The sequence below is a fragment of the Heterocephalus glaber genome, unplaced genomic scaffold (genome assembly GCF_053883595.1).
Source record: "Heterocephalus glaber isolate CG9 unplaced genomic scaffold, H.glaber_assembly_v1.0 deba00001457, whole genome shotgun sequence".
NCBI lineage: Eukaryota > Metazoa > Chordata > Mammalia > Rodentia > Bathyergidae > Heterocephalus > Heterocephalus glaber.
Genome location: NW_028258305.1, coordinates 18,245,417 through 18,269,884, shown reverse-complemented (window position 1 = coordinate 18,269,884; position 24,468 = coordinate 18,245,417). Strand labels below are relative to the sequence as shown.

At 35.2% G+C, this 24,468-nt stretch overlaps 1 protein-coding gene across 47 annotated transcripts in view; it reads right to left on the bottom strand.

Annotated features, from left to right (window-relative positions):
• Positions 1 to 24,468, bottom strand: part of Nrxn1 (neurexin 1) — a 1,121,547-nt gene that overhangs the window by 874,457 nt on the left and 222,622 nt on the right. The window lies entirely within an intron of this gene.

Sequence of the window (24,468 nt, the reverse complement as noted above, 5' to 3'; positions counted from 1 at the left end):
TACCATCTGCTTCTCTGGCTTTCAAAGGACACAGATGGCCTCGTCGTCTTGCCCAAGTCCTGCTCACTCTGGGGCTTTTCCCTTCAGATCTGTCCTTAGTGTACATTTCTAGGTTTGCAAAACACACACTGGAGGCCACTGAAGACTTTTTGCTGAAGAATAGCTCAATAATGAGTTGAATTCTTATCTACTCAGAAGTTCCCTTGAAAAAAATTTCTCCAATGTACTCAGTTTGTATAGCTCCAATTATACTCCCCTGAATGTGAAAATTTAGAAATTATTTTCAAATTAAGAACTCTGTTAATGAACACTATTTGCTTCAAGGTTAAAAAGTAGTATACCCTTTATTCCAATTTGCTAGTTCTATAGGTTTTTATCTGCTTGTATTAATTGAAACAGAAGGATCTGGTTCTCATTTGTCATTCAGAAGCACAAAGAAACATGCATTTCTGTGCTGTTTATGTTCCACAAAGTTTTTAAAAATGTGCTCGAGAAACACAGTCCTGTCACTACTGAAATATAGTCTGGCATTATGAATCATTAAGTGGTAGTGCAGAAAGCAAACAGAGGAAAGAAACAAAAGAAATTCTGAACAAATAAATAAATTCAAATTCCATTTGAAACAAAGTATATTGAAACTATATTAATCAAGGTCTCTATAACTAATTAGCTTTGTGAGTTTGTGCAAGACATCATCTCTGGATATTTATGTAAATCTAGAATTATGTATGAGAAAACAGAAGTTTGGAAGTATGCAAGGTGATATTAAACATATATCTTGGATTTATCATTGAGTGATAGAAGAAAATCAGACCATTTTATTAACTTTTCTTTAATCATTCATTTTATTTGTAACATTCTAAATCTATCACACAGAAATCCTGCCTATCTTAATCATCATTTTATCTCTGGTGTCTAGTACAGTACAAATTTATTACTGTATATTTAAAAGAATAACTAAATGAATTTTAAACATAAATCTATTATAATATGATTGTGGTCATTTCTGAGAATTTTGTCAGTGTAACAGATGCACTTGTATCCTCTCTAAAATAAAATAGAAAAAGATGGCATTGGACATGGTTAAGCATATAAAGAGAGAACATTCAGATATGCATAAGAAATAAATTTTCAGAAATATTACAAATCAGAAAATAGGTAGACAACTTTTAGCTATTTAGAGACCATAGCCTTTCATCATAATAAAGGTTCAAAAACTGAAAAAAATGGATATTATACCCACTGTAAATAAGAAATTAAAATGTAAGAAAGTTAAATGACTTTTGCAAAATAAAATAAGTTGTAGATACACTTGAGATTTGAGCCATACTACCTCTGATCCTGGAACTCTTAAGTATATATCCCACATTCATTAGGTCTACCAACTACTAAATGTTTCACTGAGCACTCTTTGGGTGGGAGGGCCAATTAAACACTTGCTTTAGTCTTCTCCAACCAGTGTAAATGATATGATGAAGATTCATTTTGTAAGGTTGATATGACTTTATCCAGGGAAAAATCAACAATTCGTACAAGTTTCATATCTAGTTATAGTAAAGGCATTGTGTTAAAAAAAAAAAACTTCTTAAAACCAATGCTTTTAAGTGAAAAGCTCATAATAGTTAATGGTATGAGTAAAACTGCATAATCGTCAACTGTGTGGAAATATCCAGAAAAATGAGAACTGAACATAACAGGAGGCTTACAAAAGAGCTTCTCACGTGGGCGGTCACTGAGGATGCATTATTGTCCATTGAGCTCAGACCACTTATTCCTCTACTGTGACAACTTCATGTTTAGTGAGGGGAATGGGGGTCATTTTGGAAGTACAGCTCCACCAGGCCCTCTTGAAAGGTACGGAAGGGAGCTGAGTTTTATGTGCTTCATCTTTGGCAGAGGTCCAGAATTAGTAGGAATTTGAGTCATCAGGAGTATTTCCAAAAACTCCGCAAGATCCTAAAAATCTTCATGATGCGCTCCTGTTTATATCTCAATTTTAAGATATACAACAGGATGTGTTCTTCCAAAGAAGTAAAGGGAGAGGCAGCTTCCTCACAACAGGCTGGGGTGGGGGTGGTTGTAAACAAAAGATGAACAGCTGAAAGGTCCTACTGGAGGAAGGCAGCTATTAAATGAGAGGAAGAAAACCAAAATTCCTGGGGGTTCTGGTATAGAGAGAAAGAAAAATCCATTAAATGTCTGAAACTCCTAAAGGGCCATGAGTCTGAGCAGCAGAATTATCCAGCAAATTTGCTGCTGCTGTTTTAAACAGCAGAAAGCTGCAGTCTATATCTCAATGAAATGGAGCTATAATTCTCACTTACAGGCAATATTGACTCCTTGTAGACATATGACACTTTCTGATTGTTACAATATGGGCAGGTTTTGCTTCTGGTACCTGGTAGGTCTTAGTCAGGGATGCTGCTAAGCATCCTACAGTTCATAGGACAGCCCATCACAGCAAAATATCAATACTATTCAGGCTGTGAAACCTTGGGGAAGAAGAGGAATGAGAATCAAATCCCTTTATTTAACAGATTTTCCCAGATTTCTTTGCTGTATCTGACTCAAACAGGGCCTATCTAGCAAAATTCAGGATTGACCTTGCTTCAAGGTACATCATTTGTCAGCAGCAAATTCACATCCTCTTTCTTATTTAAAATAAACCACTAGTTATTTCTTCCTCAAAAAGCTTCTACAACTTAACAGTCAGGGCATGTTATGACTGTGAAATAGATGCCCCTATCACACTGCTTTAGATGGGGGAAAAACATTCTGCAGTGCTTATAAGTCATAAAGAATTCTAAATATCTCCCACTCAACACATTCAGGGAAAATTATGGTATAATTTCTGTGCTGGGTGGCACGCTTTCATACCATTATGTGTCTTATGAACCAATCATAGGTAATGCACTATCTTCTTTTAATCAAATCTGCATTGTAATTTCTATAAAAATCAATTAAACACAAGGAGCAATTACTTACTTTTTATCACAGCATAATTTACTCTCCCTGAACAGCAGCAAAGAAATGTGAGGAAAAAATCTCATCTACCTCAGTGTATTTAAACAAAGTATGTATATCTTTAAAGAAGTACAAAGGAAACAGCCAAAATTGCAATATATTATCTATATATAATTCCCCATTTACATCAACTTTAATGTGCAATATGGTAATATGTCTTACTAGCAGAAGCCTAAGAGTTCTTTTTTGAAAAATAATTTTTTTTCATAGTTACTGTTATGGCTGAAAACCTTTTCAGAGTCTTACAGTGAAAACATGATTAGACAACAATTTGCTCATCAACCTCATCAAATCAGTTTCATAAATGACCCAGTTAGGTGTCAAATAAACTCTAAAAGAGCTGTTCATTCCAAGCCTCACAAATCCATCTTTCTTTACCTTTCCATACCTATCTTTGTTCCTCTGTCATTAAGGGGAGTTTTATTAACTACTTGCTTAGGTTGGATTTATGTTACTTTAGGATATAATCAATTCTAGCTTCCTTCTGGCCCAGACCTCTAATTTTCTTACTCAATCCATCTTAGAGTTTTAAAACTTGAGCTGGTATAGGAATCACCTGGAGGGCTTAAGTATAGTTGGTGGGTCCCAAAAGTTGCATTTCTAACAAGGTTTCTATTAATACCTACATGGTAGGTCTGCGGACCACAATTTAAAACCCTATTTTCATTATGCTCTGGCAATGTAGATGTGCTCTGTCTCACTGTCAGAGTCATAAGTTTATTTTCTTTAGCTCATTTTCATGCCTTCAGCCTTTTACCTTATCAGAAAACAAACAGATCTTCACTCATCTCGATGACTTCAATTTTCCCTCCCTCCCTTCCTTTCCTCCCTTCCTCCTCTCTTTCTTCTTGGTCCTCCTCTTATTTCTCTTCTTCTTTCCTCTTCCACCTTCTCCTCCTTCTCTTCCTCTCTCCCTCCCTCCTATACCATTCTATACTTTATCTCAAATCCTGATGCAAAGCTGAAATTGGCAATCATTATCTCTGCTCCTTCCCATCCAATATAAATTTGTCCTCCAAATTGAACCACTCAATACTTATGGATTTACTTTTGAGACAATTCTTTTACTCTCCATTACTTTGTGAATCATAGCATTTACTTGGTGAATTGTAGTATTTATATATTCTTCTGGTGTATGGCCTAAATTACATTATTTACTACAGGCATCTTCTTTCCCAACAATGTCTGCTGAAATGATCAGTTCACAATCAGTGCATAACAAATATTGTTAGCACAGAATGTAGTGAGTCAGGGGCTCCAAGCAGTATTTCATCCCCAAGATTCAAAAGAGATCTAATTAGAGTTACAACCAAAGTCAAGTTTGGTAGAAACTGGCTCCAAATTACAAAGCTGCACTAGTTTCCTTGGTGACTGCTGATACTGTCCTATTAATGAGATGACTTTATGGAAGAAATGTTAAATTAGCTTGGTCTCCTTTCTGGCCTGTCTTCAGGTCTGCCCATGGCAGGGACTCTCAGAAAGCATGTCAAACATGTTTAAATGTTTCTAAAACAGCCACTAGTGATATGGAAGAGGAAACAATCTTCTGAGGCTCACTTTCACTTTCTTAATGGCATGGTTTACTAAAAGGGGCTCATAAATGAAAAATGTTTTAACTATTCTGCCATATTTGTTGTGTTGCTCAGTTCTGAACCTAAGCAATTCTGGAATGAAGGCTTGCTGGTCATAGAGGTAATACAGGTCTGGAGAAAAGTGAAAATATGACAGGCAATCAGAGGATGATCAGAGTCAGTCAGTCTCTCTCTGTCTCTGTCTCTGTCTCTTTCATTGTTTTTCAGGCCTGGATACCTAATGAAAGAGTAATTCTCTGAAGCCCAAAAGGAAATTTCCTATGTTTTCAATAGCTATTTTAAAAATGGCTTTTTCCCAAGTAATTACACTGAAATGAAGTAAGAGAGGAGCTCTCAGGGTGTTAAAGAATTTCTAGGAAAGTGCCATGACACATATATTTAAAAGCTGCTCGTTAAATTTAATGGGTTGATTTCATTGTTGCCTCATGCTAATGATCAAGATTTCTACCTTAATTTTTAAGGATCAGTGCTATAAATCCATGAGTTTGTGAGTTTTTTGGTGTTTGCATCCATTCTGGTTACCAAAACAAAACACTTTAGATTGGGAATTACAAACAATTCTGAAGGCTGCAACTTCACAGATATGGTGAGGGCCGGCTCATTCGGGTCTATAGATGGAGCAGCCTCATAGCAGAAGGGAAACACTGGGTTACCACAAGGCAGAGGGGCAAGACCTTCCTCAAAAGGACACTTGCCAGCATCATCATCACTTCCCAAAAGGTTGTGCCTTTTCATACTCCAGTATATGATTTTGGAGAAAACATTCAGATTACAGCATTTAGTTAGTTTCTATTTTTTCCCCTGATGATTCCTAATATGAGTTATTGTTACATGAAAGCTTAGTTACATTTTAGTCATCATTTCTATTTCACAGGCATGATGTTAGAAATAGAGAGATGGCACCTATAAAACATTCATGGATTAGTTAGATAGTGGTTCTCAACTAACAGATATATATATTTTAAATATATATATATTTTAAATATTCTCTCTCTATATATATACATATATACATATTTTTTTTAAACATCCAGTAAATATCTGAATATGTCTGTGAGATATCTGATTGTCAAAGTGGGAGGGATTTTAATGGCATCTATGGAGCACAGGTTAGGTATGATGTTAAAATTTTTAAAGTAAAGAACAGCTTTCAAAATTAAAGCCTTATCCAACTAAGACCATTACTAGTGCAAAAGGTGAAAAACACTAAGACCAAGTGTTAAAGACTACAAGCTACAAGAAGTTCATCTAAACTGATCCAAATTACCTATACAAAATTAAGTAGCTCCACTGCAAAATTCAATATATGTGTAACACAGTATTTAGAAATTTTTGCTGTGCAATATATGGAGAGGAGGCAATTTCTGCAAGGTGTGTATGTTAATATCTAATGTCAATTAAGTGACTAATGAATGCTAGCTTTGGTATTTCACAGCCACTCCATGCCTGCTACCTTTGATTTGTTCAAATCAAATTCTCTGCTAGAGAATCTATCTGATCATTCTGAAATAAACCACCCCTGCAAAAGTCCAGAAGTTCTCAGTTTAAGGTTAAAGATGATGTGTCACAAACACAAATATTTAAGTGATCAGGCGCTTCTGCTCATATAACTCGACTATTTCAAAATGTCTAATAATTTTTATTTATTTGAAGGTTACTAATGGAAATTGTGGACTAAAAGTAGCTAATTCCCACAACTATATAACATATTCACTAGGAGTAATAAAGCAAACCCTAGTTTTTTGGGAAATAATCACCCAGTAAAATGATATTTAAAAGAAAAAAATAAGGATAATGGAAGGAAATGCAGCTATGAATAACCCATTCAAAGGCTCTAATACCATTAAAAATATTGACACTCACAAAGTGCTCAAAATCCCAAACCAAAATTTCTTTCAGTGATTAATCAAAATATATAATTGATTTTAAAACATTTTGTATAAATGGAAAACACTTCTGCTGCCCTGCCCCCCACCCCACTTCTTAAGTACCTGTGCTAAAGGATTAACAAAAAATTCTGAGAAGCAATTGAGTTTCAGCAACACATGAAAAGAAAGTGACACCTTGAGATGTGCATCTCTGATTCAGGGCTTATTCTCTGAACTGCACACCCTTCTGTAGAGACTCCTGAAACTCCCTGCCTCAGCAAGTTAACACTGCACACTCTAACTTCATAAAGAAATTCAGAAGCTTTAGGAGGCAAACTTAAATAGAGACAACACTTTCCCAATAAACGAAGCCCACGGATCCACACAATGAATGACATTTTTATACAAGTGGGCCAGGTTATATCAGGCACTATGCTCAAGACACCTCCATAACACAAATGCTATACAACTGCAAGCACTCAACAAGGCCTCTGCCGTGTAACAGATTACAAAGCCCTTTAAGAATATCTAAATCATAAATAAATTCAAATGTTGGTCTCTAGTACCAGAAGATGAAAAGATCCTGATAAAATAATATGAAAGGCATTTTTTTATATTGCCACTTAAATTGTTGGCGTCATTTGCTGAAAATGTGGTAATTCTGCTTATTTATTGATACAATGTATCTTAACGGTATTATCTATCTAAGTAACCTCTTTCTTATGGGGCTTGAAAAAATTAATATTTATTAATTTTGCTTATTTGTATACACAATGGTATAAGACTCTACATAAGTTTGTTAGTAAATGAATGTTTCTGTACTTTGTTCCCGGAAGATAAAGTTTTAACAAAATCTTGCATTATGTTTCGATTCCAGTATAATCTAATTTTGAGTTTGTATCTGAAGGGCAACAACTTTACTCCTACACTGATCGTAAAATCAAAAGGTACACTGAGCTGAATACACACCCGAATTTAGGGTAAAGAGGCCTGTGATGAGCCATAGGGCAGACAGCAAGAACATGTGAGAACTGTCCAGCGAGGTCACCAGATCGGAGGTGGGATGGCAGGGAAGAGGGGTCCACCACATGATATATATATTTTTGAGAAACACGTGTTGGATTAAATCTGTGAAACTTCAACATGTTGTCAGTTACACACATACACACGCAAGCACACACATGGAGTTGACATAATAGCTTTTTTTCTAAAATGTTTTAGAGAAATCTTTTAAAATATATTTATGTATTTCTATTTTCATTATTTCATGGTGATCTGGTAAATCAGTGAATCATTTAAAGACAATAATTATTTGTGATATAATTTATTAAGAAGTATAACTTTTCTTATAATGAGTTACCTTAATATGAAATCAAACTGTAAAAACAAGTTGGTTTTGATTCCTATGGTTTCTCTGTCATGTGGACCTTTAAACAGCGGTGGCCTGTGGTCTTTAAGCCATAATATCACTATTTTATATTTATTAACCTGCAATGAGAACACTACAAACTGTTATCTTTGTGACTTGGATCATTATATACTTATGTGCAGAGAAAAATCAAACCTAAAGAAAATAATATCTGATCTGTACAGAATGACAAGATGGTCTCTCTCACTGTTACAAGTAGTCTGTCTTCTAAAAAGATATGCAAAAATTAAAAATTTCATTATGTGACCTCATTGGAAAGAAGATCTTTACAAGCATACTATAGTTAAAATAAGGTCTTTAGTGGACAGCCTAATCCAAAATGATTGCTTCCAGATAAAAGGAAATTTAGACATAGTGAAAAACATGCACAAAGGCAAGAGGAGTTAAAAATCCACAAGAAGAACACCTTGTAATGGAGGAGAGTTACAGTGATCTATCCACAAGCCAAAGATTTCCAAAAATTGCTAGGAAGGGTAGAAAGAGCCAAGGAAGGATTCTCCTGCAGGGCTCAGAGGCAGCATGGTCCTGGTAATGACTTATTTCAGACTTCTGCTGTGGTGAAAAGTGAAGTATTAAACAATTTTGGTTTTTTAAACCATCAAGATTTTTGTGCTTTGTTAACAGTGACTCTAAGAAACTAATATACCACTTTTTCCAGTATTAACTGTGAAAAATTTCAACAATAACAAAAGGCCTATTTTTCTTGCTTACTCGTAAAACATGCCTGACACTCCTTTCCTCTGATTTGATTACATTTACATACAATTTTAATTAAAGAATTACTAATAAATGTTTCAAGTACAGGAAAAATATACTCAGTGAAGAAATTGCCAATGATAATGATCTGATTAATTTTCCCCTGGAAAAATGTGATTTTTATTGCTATTTACTTTTTTCTGCTTTGCTATCACAAAAAAGACTGAGAGCAATAAAATCCCAAAGCCTAGATACATGACCTACTGAGTACAGTAACAGGGCCTTCAACATTGCAACTGAGAATTAATGGATGGTCCCTTTACTAAGTCCTTCATTTTAAGTCTTTCCAATCATTTAAAGTGTATGACATGTCAATGAGTAACTTGCATAATTACTCATTGAGTAATATCTTCTAAGATAATTTTAATGACAAGAATTCATTTCACTTCTCTCTGGCAGGCACAATAAATGTTGGGAGGTTTTCAAAAGCATGTCCTTGGAAACTGGAATGGTCAGCTAAACGAACCACATTGAGTTCAGCATGGCTGAAAAATGCTCCTTGCATCATCAAAGCTATATAAACTCAAGAGGAATGCTTACAGTCTGGATCATAAGTAGAATGTTAGTATAGCTATATAATATCTTTTCCATGCTTAATTAAGAGTAAATTTTCAAAAACAACATGCACTTTCATGACTTCTGATTGTCTTGATGGTAACACAGAGTTTTCATATTTTTGTTATTCTTTTCACCTGGACCTCTGACGCATAAATATATTCCATGTCACTCTAATAAAATTCAAAGGCTTTACTGCACTTTCTTATATTCCTTTTCTCTAGGTTGACATTTATAGGATAATCCATTAACCACACCTTTGAAATAGCCACAGTGAGAAATGACAGAGATAGTAAATACCACTGTGATTCATTTACTGACTTACGGTTCTTTCCCCCTTCAAATAGTAAGTCAGTTTTACAGGTGAAATCAATCTTGTACATATGATTACCAATTATAAGCAGAGGGGCCATTCTTTTTTTCCATTAATTTTATTGGTACATTTTAGGTATACAATACATTCATCATTGGGAATGTACCTTTACATGATGTATCTTGGTTCTTATTTTTCCCCATTCCCCTACCCTCCCTTCACCCCCTTCCCTATTTACAAAGACTTTGTTTCCATTTTTTCCTTTTCTCCTATTTTTTCTTTTATCTTCTTTTCTTTCCCCACCCCTCCCACTTCCCCTACTCCTTTAGACCTTTTCTTCCTATTTCACAATATCAATTATGCATTTTGATCCTTATTTACACTTTTAGTTTTTCACACCAGAGAAACTACTCGGTATTCACACATGTGTGTCCTATTTATTTCACTTAAGAGTATGCCCTCAATGTGCATCCACTTAGCTATAAATGTCTCTAGTTTCTCATTCTTTATAACTGAGTAGTACTCCATTTAATAAAAAAAACACGTCATCTTTATCCGGTCTCCAGTTGATGGGCAATTGGGCTGTTTCCAAGTTTTAGCTATTACAAACTGTGCCACTATAAACATGGGTGAGCATATATCACTGTAGTATGATTCTTTTAATTCTCCTGGGAAGACACTCAGGAGAGGGATAGCTGGGTCAAATGGGTCTTCCAATCCTAGTTGTTTGAGATATCTCCATATTGATTTCCACAATGGTTGCACCAGTTTGCACTCCCACCAACAATGGAGAAGGGTTCTTTACTCCCCACAACCCCGCCAGCATTTGTTACTGGTTGATGTCTTGATAGCAGCCATTCTTTCTGGGGTGAGGTGAAATCTCAAGTGTTGTTTTCATTTGCATCTCTCAAATAACCAGTGATGTTGGACATTTTTTCATATCTTCATTTGCTGCTTTTACTTGTCTGAGAAATGTCTGTTCGTTTAAGATGCCCATTTTTGAATTGGCTCTTTATTTGGGGGATCTGATTTTTTTGAGTTCTTTATATATTCTAGATAGTAGACCCTTGTCTGAGGAACAGATGGTAAATTTTTTTTCCCAAATTGTAGGTTGTCTCTTAGCTCTGTTGGTGGTTTCTCTTGCAGTGCAGAAGCTTTTTAATAAGATGAGATCCCAGTTGTTGATTCTTTGTGCTAGTTCCCTTGCTGAGGATTTGTTCAAGTTTTTTCCTATGCCAATGTCTTCAAGAGTTCTACCTACCTCATCTTCCAGCAAGTTTAGTGTTTCTGTTTTAATATTTAGATCTTTAATCCACTTGGATTTTATTTAGTGTATGGTGAAAGATAGGGGTCTAGTTTTAATTTTTGGCAAGTGAAATTCAGGTTTTCCAAGACCATTTATTAAAGAGGCTATCTTTCCTCCAGTGACGGTGTTTGGCTCATTTGTCAAAGATGAGATAGCTGAGTATGTCTGGAGTTGTTTTTGTATCTTCTAGTCTATTCTACTGATCCTCAGGTGTGTTTCTTTGTCAGTACCATGCTGTTTTTATTACAGTGGCTTTGTAGTACAGTTTAAAGTTGGGGATTGTGATACCCCCTGCCATGTCTCTGTTGCCTAGAATTACTTTTGCTATTCTAGGTCTCTTCTGGTTCCAAATGAATTTTTGGATTGTTTTCTCTAGATCTGTGAAATATACTGTTGGGATTTCAACCAGGATTGCACTGAAACTGTACAGCAATTTTGGAAGTATGGCATTTTTACTATATTGGTTCTTCCTACCCAGGAACAAGGGATGTCTTTCCAATTTCTTATATCCTCTTCAACCTCTTCTCAGAGTGTTGTAGTTCTCAATATAGAGAGGTCTTTTGCTTCCTTCCTTAGATTGATTCCTAGATATTTCATTTTTTTGGATGCTATTGTGAAAGGGATTGTTTCCCTAATTTCTCTCTCACTGAGTCCATTATTTGTACACAGAAGGCTGATTTTTGAGTGTTTACCTTGTATCCAGCTATTCTACTGTATCTGCCAATTAAGTCTAGAAGTCTTTTGGCAGAGTTTTTTGGGTCTTCAATGTGGATTATCATATAATAATGACAGTTTAGCTTCTTCCTTTCCTATCTTTATTCCTTTTATTTCTTTCTCTTGTCTAATTGCTGTGGCTAATATTTCCAAAACTACATTGAACAGGAATAGTGATAGTGGTCTTGTCTTATTCCTGATTTTAGCATGACGGTTTTCGGTTTTTGACCATTTAGTATGATGTTGGCTGTTGATATTTTATAGATAGCCTACATCAAATTGAGAAAAAGACCATCTATTCCAATTTTCTGCAGGGTTTTTATCATTAATAGGTGCTGAATTTTATCAAATGCCTTTTCTGCATCTATTGAGAGGATCATATGGTTTTTGTCCTTGGCTCTGTTAATACAGTGCATTACATTTATTGAATTGACTATCTTGAACCATCCTTGCATCCCTGGGATAAATCGGACTTGGTCAGGGTGTATGATCTTCTTGATGACCCTCTGTATTGTTTGTCAGTATCTTATTGAGGATTTTTGCGTCTATGTTGATTAGGGAGATTGGTCTGTAGTTCTTTGTTTGGGCTGGGTCTTTCCCTGGTTATGGAATCAAAGTAACACTTTTTTTCCAGCAATGAATTTGGAAGTATTCCTGCCCTTTCAATTTCATTGAAAAGTTTAAAGAGTAGTGGCAATAGTTCTTCTCTAAATGTCTTGTACAATTCAGCAGTGAAGCCATCAGGACCTGGGCTTTTCTTTGTTGGTACATTTTTAATTACATTTTCAATTTCACTGATTGTAATTGGGGTATTTAGGATTTTATATCTTCTTCATTCAACTTGGGTAATTCATATGTATCTAGAAATCTGTCCATTTCTTCCGTGTTTTCCATTTTATGAGAATACAGATTCTCAAAGTAGGTACTGATGATCCTCTGGATTTCTGCTGGTTGTGACTTTACCTGTTTGATTCCTAATTGCATGGATTTGAGCCTTTTCTTTCCTTTTTTTGATAAGGTTGCCTAAGGGTATATCAATTTTACTTATTCTTTCAAAAAACCAACACTTTGATTGGTTGATTTTTTCTATCATTCTCTTACTCTCCATTACATTGATTTCTGCTCTGATCTTTATAATTTCCTCCCTTGTATGAGCTTTCAGTTTGTCTTGCTCTTCTTTTTCTTGGAGCTTAAGATTCAGCATTAGGTTGTTGACTTGAGCTCACTCTATTTTCCTGCTGTGAATTTCCCTCACAGAACTGTTTTCATTGTCTCCCATAGATTCCCATATGTTGTACTGGCATTATCATTTAACTGCAAAAACTGTCTAATTTCTTTAATTTCCTCTGTGGATCATTGGTTGTTCAGGAGAGTGTTATTCAATTTCCATGTGTTTGTGAAGTTCTTGTGGTTTCTTATGCTATTGATCTCCAGTTTAATTGCACTATGGTCTGCTAATATACAGGGGATAACTTCAATTCCTTTGCACTTACTTAAACATGTTCTATGAACTGGTATGTGGTCTATTTTGGATAATGACCTGTGTGCAGCTGAAAAGAATGTATATTCTTTTTTTTTTTTTTTTTCGGTACCGGGGATCGAACTTGGGTCCTTGCGCTTACGCAACAGGTGGCGAAACCACTGAGCTAAATCCCCAGCCCGTGTATATTCTGATTTTGTTGGGTGGAACATTCTGGACGTCTAGTAAGTCCATTTGTTCAAAAGCTTGGTTTAGTTCTAGTATTACATTGTTGGTTTTTTTTGTCTACATGATCTGTCTATTTTTGACAGTGGGTTATTGAGGTCCCCCACTATAACTGTATTAGTGCTTATTTGGTTTTTCATGTCCCTTAATATTTGTTTTGTATAGTTGGGAGCATTAGTATTTGGTGCATATATATTTATGATTGTCATCTCTTCCTCTTGGATTGTTCCCTTTACAAGGATGTAGTGACCTTCTTTGTCCCTCCTAATTAGTTTCTGTTTGAAATTTACTTTGTCTGTAAATAAGATAGCTACCCCTGCTTTTTTCCAGGTTTCTGTCACATGGAAAACTGTTTTCCATCTTTTTACTTTTAGTCTATGAGTTTCTTTTTGAACTAGGTGCGTTACTTATATACAGCATATTGTTGGATTTTGCTTCTTAATCCATTCTACCAGTCTGTTTCTTTTGATTGGTAAGTCGAGGCCATTAATATTGATGGTTATAATTGATATATATTGACTTATCATTGTCATGTTATTTTCCTGTTGTTGGCTCTTTTTTATTTTTTCCCACTCTCCTTTTAATGTCTTGCCTTGCCTGATGGATTTGCTCTGTTGGGCCTCATGGAGATGTAACCTTCATTGTCTTTTTCTAGGTTATATTTTGGAATTGTTTGGCGTGCTGGTTTGGTATTCATGAAGTTTCTCAGGTCTTCTTTGCCATGGAAGTATTTTATTTCCCCATCAATTTTGAAAGATAGTTTTCCAGGATACAGTCAGTCTAAGTTGGAGGTTGTTTTCTTTTAGGGCTTGAAATACCTCACCCAAGGCTCTCCTTGATTTGAGGGTTTGTGTTGAAAAGTCTGCTGTGATTATGACGGGCTTTCCTTTGCATGAGATTTGTTTCTTTTCTCTAATTGCTTGTAGTATTTTGTTCTTCTGTTGGGTTTCTGAGATCTTGATTATTACATGTCTAGGTGTAGATTTTTTTGATCAAGGCTAGTTGGAGTCCTATATCCCTTACTTATGTGTATGTCAAATTGTTTTGCTCTGTTTGGAAAGTTTTCTATCATTAATTCTGTCAACAGTTTTTTAATGCCATTAGTACTTCCTCCTGCTTTTTTGTGGACTCCTATCTGTTTTGTATTATTCTTCTTTGCACCATCTAGGAGCTGTTGGATTGATTTCTCATGGTCCCTTACTAATTTTAATAGATCTCTCTTTTCATGGTCACTGACCACCATCCTGTCTTCTGTATCTGATATTGTGTCTTCAGATTGGCTCAGTCTACTTTGTATATTTTCAATAGAGTTTTTAATCTCCTAGATATCTGTTTGAATCTGTTTCATGAATTCCATTTCTTTCCTATGTGGGGTGTTCATGATTTCCATTTCTTTCCTATGCTCGGCATTCATGGCTTCAATCATGGTGCTGAACTCATCTATTTTTTTATCTGTTTCTGTTCTAGAGTCTCTAATCATGTTTTTCATTCTGCTCACCATCTCTGTAGTTATCTGGGAAATTATTTATGTTTTGAATTTTTCTAGAGCCTCATTCACCAGTTTTGTTACTTCCTGTGCTATCAGTTCAGGGTGTCCAGGTGGTTGATTATCAGACTTATCCACCTCATTTCCCCCAGAGTTTGCCTTTGGTGAGCTGGAAGTCTGGATTTGAGCCTTGATTAAATGTCTTCTCATTTCTAATTTTGTTGTTGGTGCTGTTCTTGGTTTAGTTCCTGGATTGATACTTTGATATTCATTACTGTAGGTATCTTTGCTGTTTGTATTTAGAACCCTTATGGAATGATTGCTTCTCAGAGGTGTCTTCCAGATATAACTTGTGTTAAGGTTTTGAGTATCTAATGACTGGGGAAATCTCATTTTCATTATACCAGAAGGATAACTGATTAGATCAATCACAACACCTTAGCCCAAGTGATACAATCAGTGACAACAATAGTATAAAGTACAGCTTAGAAAATAACAATTTGTGGTAGTTATTAAACTATCACCTTTAACCATATGAATTAAACAAAATCAAGGACCAGCCCAAAATAAGTTTATAATGAATAGACTCATCAATACAGCAACTTTACCCTTCAGGATGGGGACTTAGAAGAAGTTGGGAGGGAGAAATAGATAGGCAGATGGAAAAGGAAAGGTTAGAAGTGAGGCCAGAGGACACAGGACGATCATGGAAACTCTAGGGAACTGTTGAAGACGAGGAAAAGATAGAATGAAAGTACAAAGACAAGAACAGAACAACCTATCAGCAATAGGAGGCTAGAAACTGTATTCACTTTCCCTTGAAACTAATGACAATCGAGAGAAGGAAAAAGCAAGAAGAAAAGAAAAACAAAAAAGAAATCTGAATTAAGGCAGGAACAGGAACAAAAGCGAGATGCAGAACAATGTGGGAGAGTGAGAGAGTGAGAGTGAGAGAAAGAGAGAAAAGAAAAAAGAAAAAGAAGAAAAAAATTGAAGAGTAGAAAAAAACAAATAAAAATTAAAAATTAAAAATGAGAGAAAAAAATAATTTTGAAAAAAAAAATGAAGGGGGATGGGGCCAGGGATTTAGCTCAGTGGTTCTGCTGCCTGCCTTGCAGGCACAAGGACCCAAGTTCAATCCCCATTGCCAAAAAAAATCCAAAAAACAAACAAAAAAAAATGAAGTCTCCTTCAGGGTATGTCTCTGCGGTCACAATAGACAATGTGGGCCACAGTGTTCAGGTCTAAGTCAATTAGTCTCAGAAAACCAGCAACAGACCCTTGAGATTCAGGCTGATTTCTGGCTGCAAGGCCCAAGTTGAGCTCCTTGACCTCCTGTAGGGTTGAACTCTGCAAAGTTCTACTGCAGGTTCCAGCTGCCCTTCCCCTGAAGATAGTCCAGGTTCCAATGGGAGGTAATGATTCCTCCAACTTACCAACTATGGTGGTCTGGTGTGCCTTTATTGCAGAGATTCTCTTCACTTTTCCAGTGGGCTTCAATTTTCATCAAGGAACCTGACAGAGGCCCTCTTTCTGTTGTTCACCTCTGCTCTATCTTCTGGAGTTCAAGACAATGGCCTTTATGACCCCCTGTGCCTCTGAGGTGTGGACAGGAGCAACCAGGAGGTAAGAGGCAGGGGTTGGGGAGTGCTGCAGGCACCCTCACCGGTCCTCCCCTAGGAGGCCCAAAACAGGGTGGTGTAGCTTGGATGGCTCCAGGCAGCTCCACTCCTCAACGGTGCACCCCTGGCATTCATAGAGGTTTCAATCCATAATTGGTTGGCTCCAAGCCAGAGATGGCAAACAGGCATCACAGAGGAGAAACAACATGTTGCACACAAGGTAGCAAAGGCAACAAGGGAGAGCTTGATTTTTTTCTTCTCGAATGCTATTTATCAAAAAATCAATTCTCTACCCCTCCCTTCACCCTGCTAGCAAAAGGGCCTTTACCAATGTTTTTTTCCCAACTGACAACCTATCAGGGCTTGCAGACTCAGATGTTACATCCTACTTAAAATTAAGGGCTCAAGCTCCTAGATGTTGTGGCTAGGAGTGCAACAAAATGTAGCATTAGCACACCATGGTGCACACAGTAGGGTCCTGCCAACACCTCTGGGTGCACTAGAGCTCTTTCTGATCCAAGTCAGGGCCTTGGGACAAGTCCAAGAAGAGACCCAGCAGTTCATCCAGAGCATCACCAAAAATCTGTGCACTTAAGGCCCTGGGAAGGGAACAGAGTCAGCATGGCTTCCCCAGGCTTGGGAATGAGCCTGAAACACCAGCTCAAGCAGCCATTCTTTTCATTGGAATGATTTTTAGCATAATTAAATTATCTTCCTCTTATAGTAAGAAAACCAAAGGATCTTTGGACATGAATAAGCAAAATAGAGGTTTTAATAACAAAATCTATGAATCTCTTCAAGGTTTATTACGTAGAGAGAAAGAGTGCCTGATCTGCAAGCATTAATTCCTGACCTTCAACATAAGCATATGAAGTATTTATCTTATTCCAATTTTACATGTGAGAGACATAATCTCCAGTGCTGTATAGGAAATTCATGTCACAGTCAACATTTGAAGTTGACTCTCCAAGCCTTCAATGTCTGGCCTTTTCTAACATGCTGCCTTCTTTTCTAGAATGACAGCTTCGACCCTCTCCACAAAGGCAACATTTTCTCTTCAGCAACACAAATGCAGTGAACACAATCTGCTTCAAACTAAAAGAAGAAGCAAAAGGACAAGACCAATTAACGTAAAGTGAGGAATAGTCAAATTTGAACTTTTTTGCTTGCCTTCCTCCTAGTTTCCTCTTCTCTACCCCTCTTTTCATCAAAATCTTTTGCTTTCACCTTTGGGCATCTGGAGCTCCTAGAATCTCTTCTCAAAATACCTCTCTCCTAGGGCCAGGGATTTAGCTCAGTGGTTTTGCCACCTGCTGTGCAAGCACAAAGACCAGAGTTCAATCCCCAGTACCAAAAAAAAAACCCAAAAACCCTTTCTCCTATAGACTCCCTGCCCCAATTAAAAGCTCTGATATCAGCAATTATTATCCAATGACTGTGAGTTTAATTTAAACCCTTTGTTTCTTTAGGGCCAGTGTGTGCGTGTTAGAAGAAGCTGTGCAAAATAATAAAGAGGGCAGACTCTTGGGGTTTGAATCTCTGCTCTGCCTCTCATTAGCTATGTCACTAGGCAAACTTCTGATCCTCTTCGTGTCTCAATTTCATCATGTGTAAAGTACTATCTATCCCAAAGGCTTATTGTGGGAAATGATCTATGTGGAATTTTTAGGAAAATACCTAGCACATAGTTGATTGTGTATATGTTAGGTAAGTTAATGTTACTGGTATCTAAGTGTATCTTTAATCACAAAATTAATTATGACATGTCTGTTACTATAGGAATTGCACAAAGTACTATGCAAAGACATAAAACAGTTATTTAGGAGTATAATTTACACTTCTAAAATCAAAACACACTAGGACTTTAGGCACAGAAGGTTACACCTACAAAGAATCAGGAGGAAAAAAAGGTAATTTAAGATGTTCAATTTTTAAATTAAATGTTGTCAACTGATTACTCATAGTTACATTCTGAATTGATGATAATGAATGGGCTTTCAGGAGGAAACTTAAACTTAAAATAACAGAAATACTTACTCTTCCAATTCCACACGAGTTTAGCCTCAGTGCCTTTTAATCCCTTAATACCTGGGATGATCTATTTCATTGGCTACTTTTATGGGGTCCTTTTACTCTCTTAGTACCAAGTTTTGAATACTCATACGGGATATATTATTTTCCTTAAAAGGACACATCTACTTACATTTGTATGATCTTGTGGAGGAATTATTCCTCAGCCATATGCATCCTTTAGGCACATAAAACTGGATTTTATAATATTTCCAATGATGGCCAACATATAAAAATGTTTGAATGAAAGACATAATTGAATGCATTGTACTTTACAATACAACCTTCACAATAAATAATCTAAAAGCACTATAAAAGTGCACGTTTTCAAATGTATCAGCAGGCACACTTTTTTTCCAATTTGACATCAGTAGGGCTTCAAATAATGCCTAAAATACAGATGGTCAACCTTATTACCAATGAAAGAAAGCATTCACCCTGTTATCAATTTGGGTTGGAAAAATTACAGTTAAGAGAATGCTTCTCAACCACAGTAATGATGGCTTTACTTTTTTTAAAACCAATCCTTTGTAATTTAGACAATTTGAACTTGTATTTCTTTATTTTGGTAGTAAACCTCATTATAACATAAACCTAACACTATTACTTAATATAAAATAGCGAACTATTTTTTTGATAAATATGTTGCTGTTTTACTCAAGGTTTTTAAAAATGCTTTACTTTTTTCTAAGCTGAACTTTCTCTCTTTGCCTAAGGATTGTATGATTGGAAAGAAGACTTTAGCCCTGAAAATGACAGATCTGCGATTGTGGTGCATGCTCTTCTCAGTAATTATCCTCATATATATTTCCACAATGAACAAGATAAGTAAATTTTTTTTTAAAAAAAATCCCAATGTATCATTCATGATACAGTCATGATGGGTTGTTTTCCCCATGTAACTTTTACATGGTTTCTATTTCATTCTTTAACTCTTACTAAGCTACGTCTAAATATTCCCATATAAAATGATATTTTTATTCCACTTATATTCACAAAAACATGAGTTGAAACTTGAACATAACCCATGTTATATTTTAATCTAATTACTCATTATCCTGGTTGTTAGCTCCTTGAAGGCAAGTATTTTATGTCATATTTATAATTTATCTCAAATCACATTTTTTCTATTAGTAAGAATATGGTTTACATTGAAAATATGGCTTGTGATTAACTTATTTTTCTCTATAAATGGAAGTATGGGGGTGGCCTACATCCTAATGAGCCTTGAAATCTGTATAACTTACAGCTCTACAATGGAGTAATCCCCAAAAATCTCTTAAATCTGAATTACACTGAAATATTTGCTTCGCTTTCTTGGCTCTACTTTTTCTCCCACAGATAATGAGGAAGCATATAAAGAGACATAAGAAAACTTAGCTTACCTCTGTTTTGGAGAAATTTCAACTATAACAGTAAGGATTATAAGCAGGGGCAAACCTATGCTAGGTTTCATACTTAATATGAATGAAAGAAGGACCCTCAGGGGATCAACAAATTAATGTGAAAGAAAGTAGAGTTCTTACTCCACTGATGATTCCAAACAGTTCTATATCCACTCCAAAAAAGGCATTATAATCATCCCAACTCATATAAATACTGGAAGTGCATGAATGTATGACAGTGGTATTTGAAGCAGGCCTTGCAACATTAACCCCCTGGGGAGGAGGTAAGCTTGAATAATTCAGTGGAAGCATCATAGCCTGCCCAGAGATCTCTCCAAGGTGCTGAATCCCTTCCCCTGCTCTGCTTCACTAATGCTGCTTGTATTAAACTTTAGAGATTCTCGACATGAAGAAATTAGCATAAGTTAAACTCTACCTAGTTTCAAAGCATATCAAGTATAGGAAACTCAAATTTTCATTGGGAACAGCAAGGAAATGTAAATAAATGGTTTTGTACCAAAAATGAAATACAACCAAAATAAAAACTACAGACAGCCTTCAAAAGCTGTGTAGGGTTTCTTGACTCTTCCTGCATGAAAAAATACTCAGCTAGTCTCTGATAATTCTTTCATATTAAATACCCCCAGCACTTAATGTATTTTATTTCAGAATTATTGGACTGAACACTTAATCAACCTATTCAAATTTACCTGGATAACTAAAATATCACTTGGCTTAGCAGACTACACTACTACCTGACTTAAAAACAAAATGAGCAGAAACTCCACAGAAGAATTACAAATGGTCAATATATACATGAAAAAATTGTTCAACATTTCTGGCCATTAGAGAAATGCAAATGAAAAAAGCACTAAGATTTCATTATGCTCCATAAAGAATGGCTATCATCAAGACCTCAAATAATAACAAGTGCTGGGGAGGCTTTCAGGGCAAAAGGAACCCTTCTATATTTTTGGTATAAAAGTAAAGTAGTACAACTACTATGGAAATCAGAATGAATATTCCGCAAAAAACTAAAAATAGAAATCCCATTTGATTGTTATTTGCAGCAGCTATTATGATTGTGCTACTATAAACACAGGTATGCATGTGTTTCTGTAATATTATGTTTTTAACTCTTTTGGAAATATACCTGAAAGGGGAGTAGATGGATCAAATGGAAATTTTTAGTTTAATTTTTTGAGGAATCTCCACATTACACAGTATGTAAATATATTTAAACATCATACAGAACCCTATAAATATGTACAATTTTTATGTTTTTATGTATCAGTTAAAAATAAGTTCAAATTAAAAAGTCTTCAAAGAAACCTAAAAATGACCAAAGTAACTTCCCTCTCAAGAACAAATAAAAAATACTTAATGATTTCTATCTCAGGTCCCCCAACACCATATCCAAATACTTTTATACCCTTACTTAATCTTCTTCCTTAGGAATGAATAGCATCCATTAAGGCCTCATTGTCATATAAATGAAGAATAGCTGGGTGGGTGCCTTCCTAGAGAGGAAAAATAATTACAATTCCTATTTTGTTCTAAAAATTAAGAATTAGAAATTAATTCTAGACATTGTTACCAAGTCACATGCTTTTCAATCTAAATATTTCTCCCATTGTAATAATATATGGAAAGTTTGAATGTTTTTGAAGGTATTAAAATTTTTGAGTAAAAATTTGATTGTTTCTTATATTTCTGGGATCTAGAAAATAAAAACAGAAGTTTAATTCTAACCTAAAAGAACCAAACTACTTCTGTTTATAATCAGTTTGTACATCCCTGGGTCATGGGAGAGGATAACAGTTCACTGTGATATACACATGTCTAAGAGAACAAGATCAAGGTCACTGGCATGTTTCACATTAATTGCCAAACAACTGTCAGAAGACAATGCTTTGAGGTCATCACCCCTCATGACTTGAATCTAAATGGCTCTTTGAAAGAGAAATACTTCATGAAACTTGGTTCCTTCAACAGTGAAGATAGAAAAACATACCTGTCAATTTCTTAAATGAAAGCACATTGTGTAATTTATTTATTTGAATGGACTTCAAGATCAATCACTTCAATTTTTTCACTGAGCTTATTAAAATATTCTTGTTTGATATATGCACACTCAAAAAAGATAATACATATTCATTGATGCAGGAATATATACTTCAGATCATTTCACTGCTTCCTTCTACACTCTGCAGTTGATAAATTTTGTTTCAACACATTATAAAGTAATCTTTTGAGAGCAGTTAGTACAAAGAACCCAAGTCCAACTAATTCTAAGCACTTCTTTATATGGCAAAGATGTTGTTTGAATAGCAATGGATGACAGATTGCACCAAATTATTTAATTCTTTCAAAGGCTTTTGAAGCACTGGCGTGAAACCAATACAACACTGATAGAGAAAGAGAAAAATTTCTGAATGAAGTAATAATTTGCAGTGTTTTGAAACTTAAGAGTGAACCGAGTACTTTTGACTGAGCTCCAGTCTTTTAAAGAGCCAACACCTGATACTTGAAAAGCATTAATCTCTCCAGTAAACTTTTTACACCTAGAAATTCATCTTATAACATAAACAAGTACAGTAAGTAGTATTGTTAGTAAAAATCTCTGAATTCCATACATTCAATTTCCTAAACACTCCTTGAAAATAATTTTACATTTCTCGATACAACACAGATATTAATTAGCATAATTAGTAAGTTAAGACTTTAGTAAAATATGCTTACCTCTAAACTTGAAACAGTCATAAAGAAATGTCTATGTTTGTAAGATAGTCAATATCTTAAAAGAATTCTGGAATACAGAAAGGACCATTTCTCACAAATAATGATCACACTTAAAAAAGGTACAATTGCCTTGCACACGAATAAAATATGGTATATTTTCCTTTATTCATCAAAGAGCATCTATTCTTTTTCTCAAAGACATGCTAAGGCAATTCTGATGATTTGTTTGGAAAAAATTGTGATAAGATTAAGAATTTGGTGGGTTGGCTCTCACTAATTTGTCATCTTTCAGTTACTTATACCTTTAAATGTTCTTTTGTACTTTCTAAATCTTACCATCATTTTCTATTTTAAGCCACTATTACACCCGGCTTGTTTCAGAATACACAATAAATGATATCACCCATAAAGAATCAATATACTGGTTTCTCTTTATTGCTGAGTATGTTTATATCACATTTGTATCGTGATTCAGCTTCTCTTCTTTTGTTTTTTAATATTCATTAAAATAGTGCTGATAATCTTCAGCTGGTTATCTAAAACAGATACACTTGCAGCTAGTTCTCTAGAATTCTGTGTATTTTGCTAGACCGGTGGTAAGAACACTGTCATTCTTTTATAAAGAAAGAAAGCTATATTGAGATTTATTATTTGACCTCATAAAGTGCTTGTAGTTCCTTAACTATCCTTGTAGAAACTTTTATGTGACTGTAATAAAAGATAACAATTTAATAGAGACATTAAGAAAGTCAGATACGAAAAATAACTATGTTGAACTAATAATCTGTTCCTTATTGGGGTAAATATCATTGCACTAATTTCAAAAAGGGCATTATTTCTTTAGTAGCCTACTGATAGTGTCAATCTCAACCACAGGGGTAACTTCATATTCTGGGAGATTTGGGGAAAAAATAAAAAGTTCAGAAGTCATGAAATTTCAGTATATAGAGAAGTGTTTCTACTTGAGATTGTCTATTGATTATTTTACTTTATCCAGGTGTTAAGAATCCTACCTAAGCATGTGCATATGAAAATAGAAATTTAATTACACTTTTAATATATTTTATTTCATTTAAACATTTGATTTTATATAGTATATATTTAATCTATATTGCTAGATGAAACCATCATTAAAATACGAAGTCACTTGTTGCTTCTGTGGATTCTGAATAGGAAAATATACAAGCATACTAAAATGACTTAGAGCATTAACTATTTGGCAAGATAATGGTGCAGTGAATATTTAATAACACAAGAATATCTATTTAATTACACATATAACTTGTCAAATTAGACCAAATTCATTAACACAGAGGGCCAGGAGGTACAGAAAACACAGTACTAGAGCAGCACTCAAAACTTACAGACAAGCAGTGCACAAACTCATGGGAAAGCTCTGATTATAGTTTTAAGAAATGTTTTTCTTTATAACTCAGTGCCCAATCTAATCTGGCAAGCAAGAATTGTGTACTCATTACAAAGATAGTGAGATATGTATGTATATATTTGTATATAAATGATTATAATTCAACATTTTCTGGGGATAAATATATAGATATATGTTATGGTTTGGGTCTAGATGTCCCTCCAAAGTCTCATGCTGTCATAGGTGGGTGAGTCTAGAGTGTGTGATGTTAGGATTAAGTGAGTGTGATTACTAAACCACTACAAGTGATTGATTGGTTTGGCACTGCCCTAATCCAAGTAGTCTGAATAAAATAAAAGGAGCAGAAAGACACTGTTAAGGTCCCTTGTTGCTTTTGCTGTGTTCTACTGACATGAACTGTTGCCCCTCTGCCACCCAGCCTTGGAGCCTGCTGATTATGGACTGAAACCTCTACAAACTGTAAGCCAAATAAAACTTTCCCTTTTAACTTCAGGTGTTGGGTATTTTGTCTTAG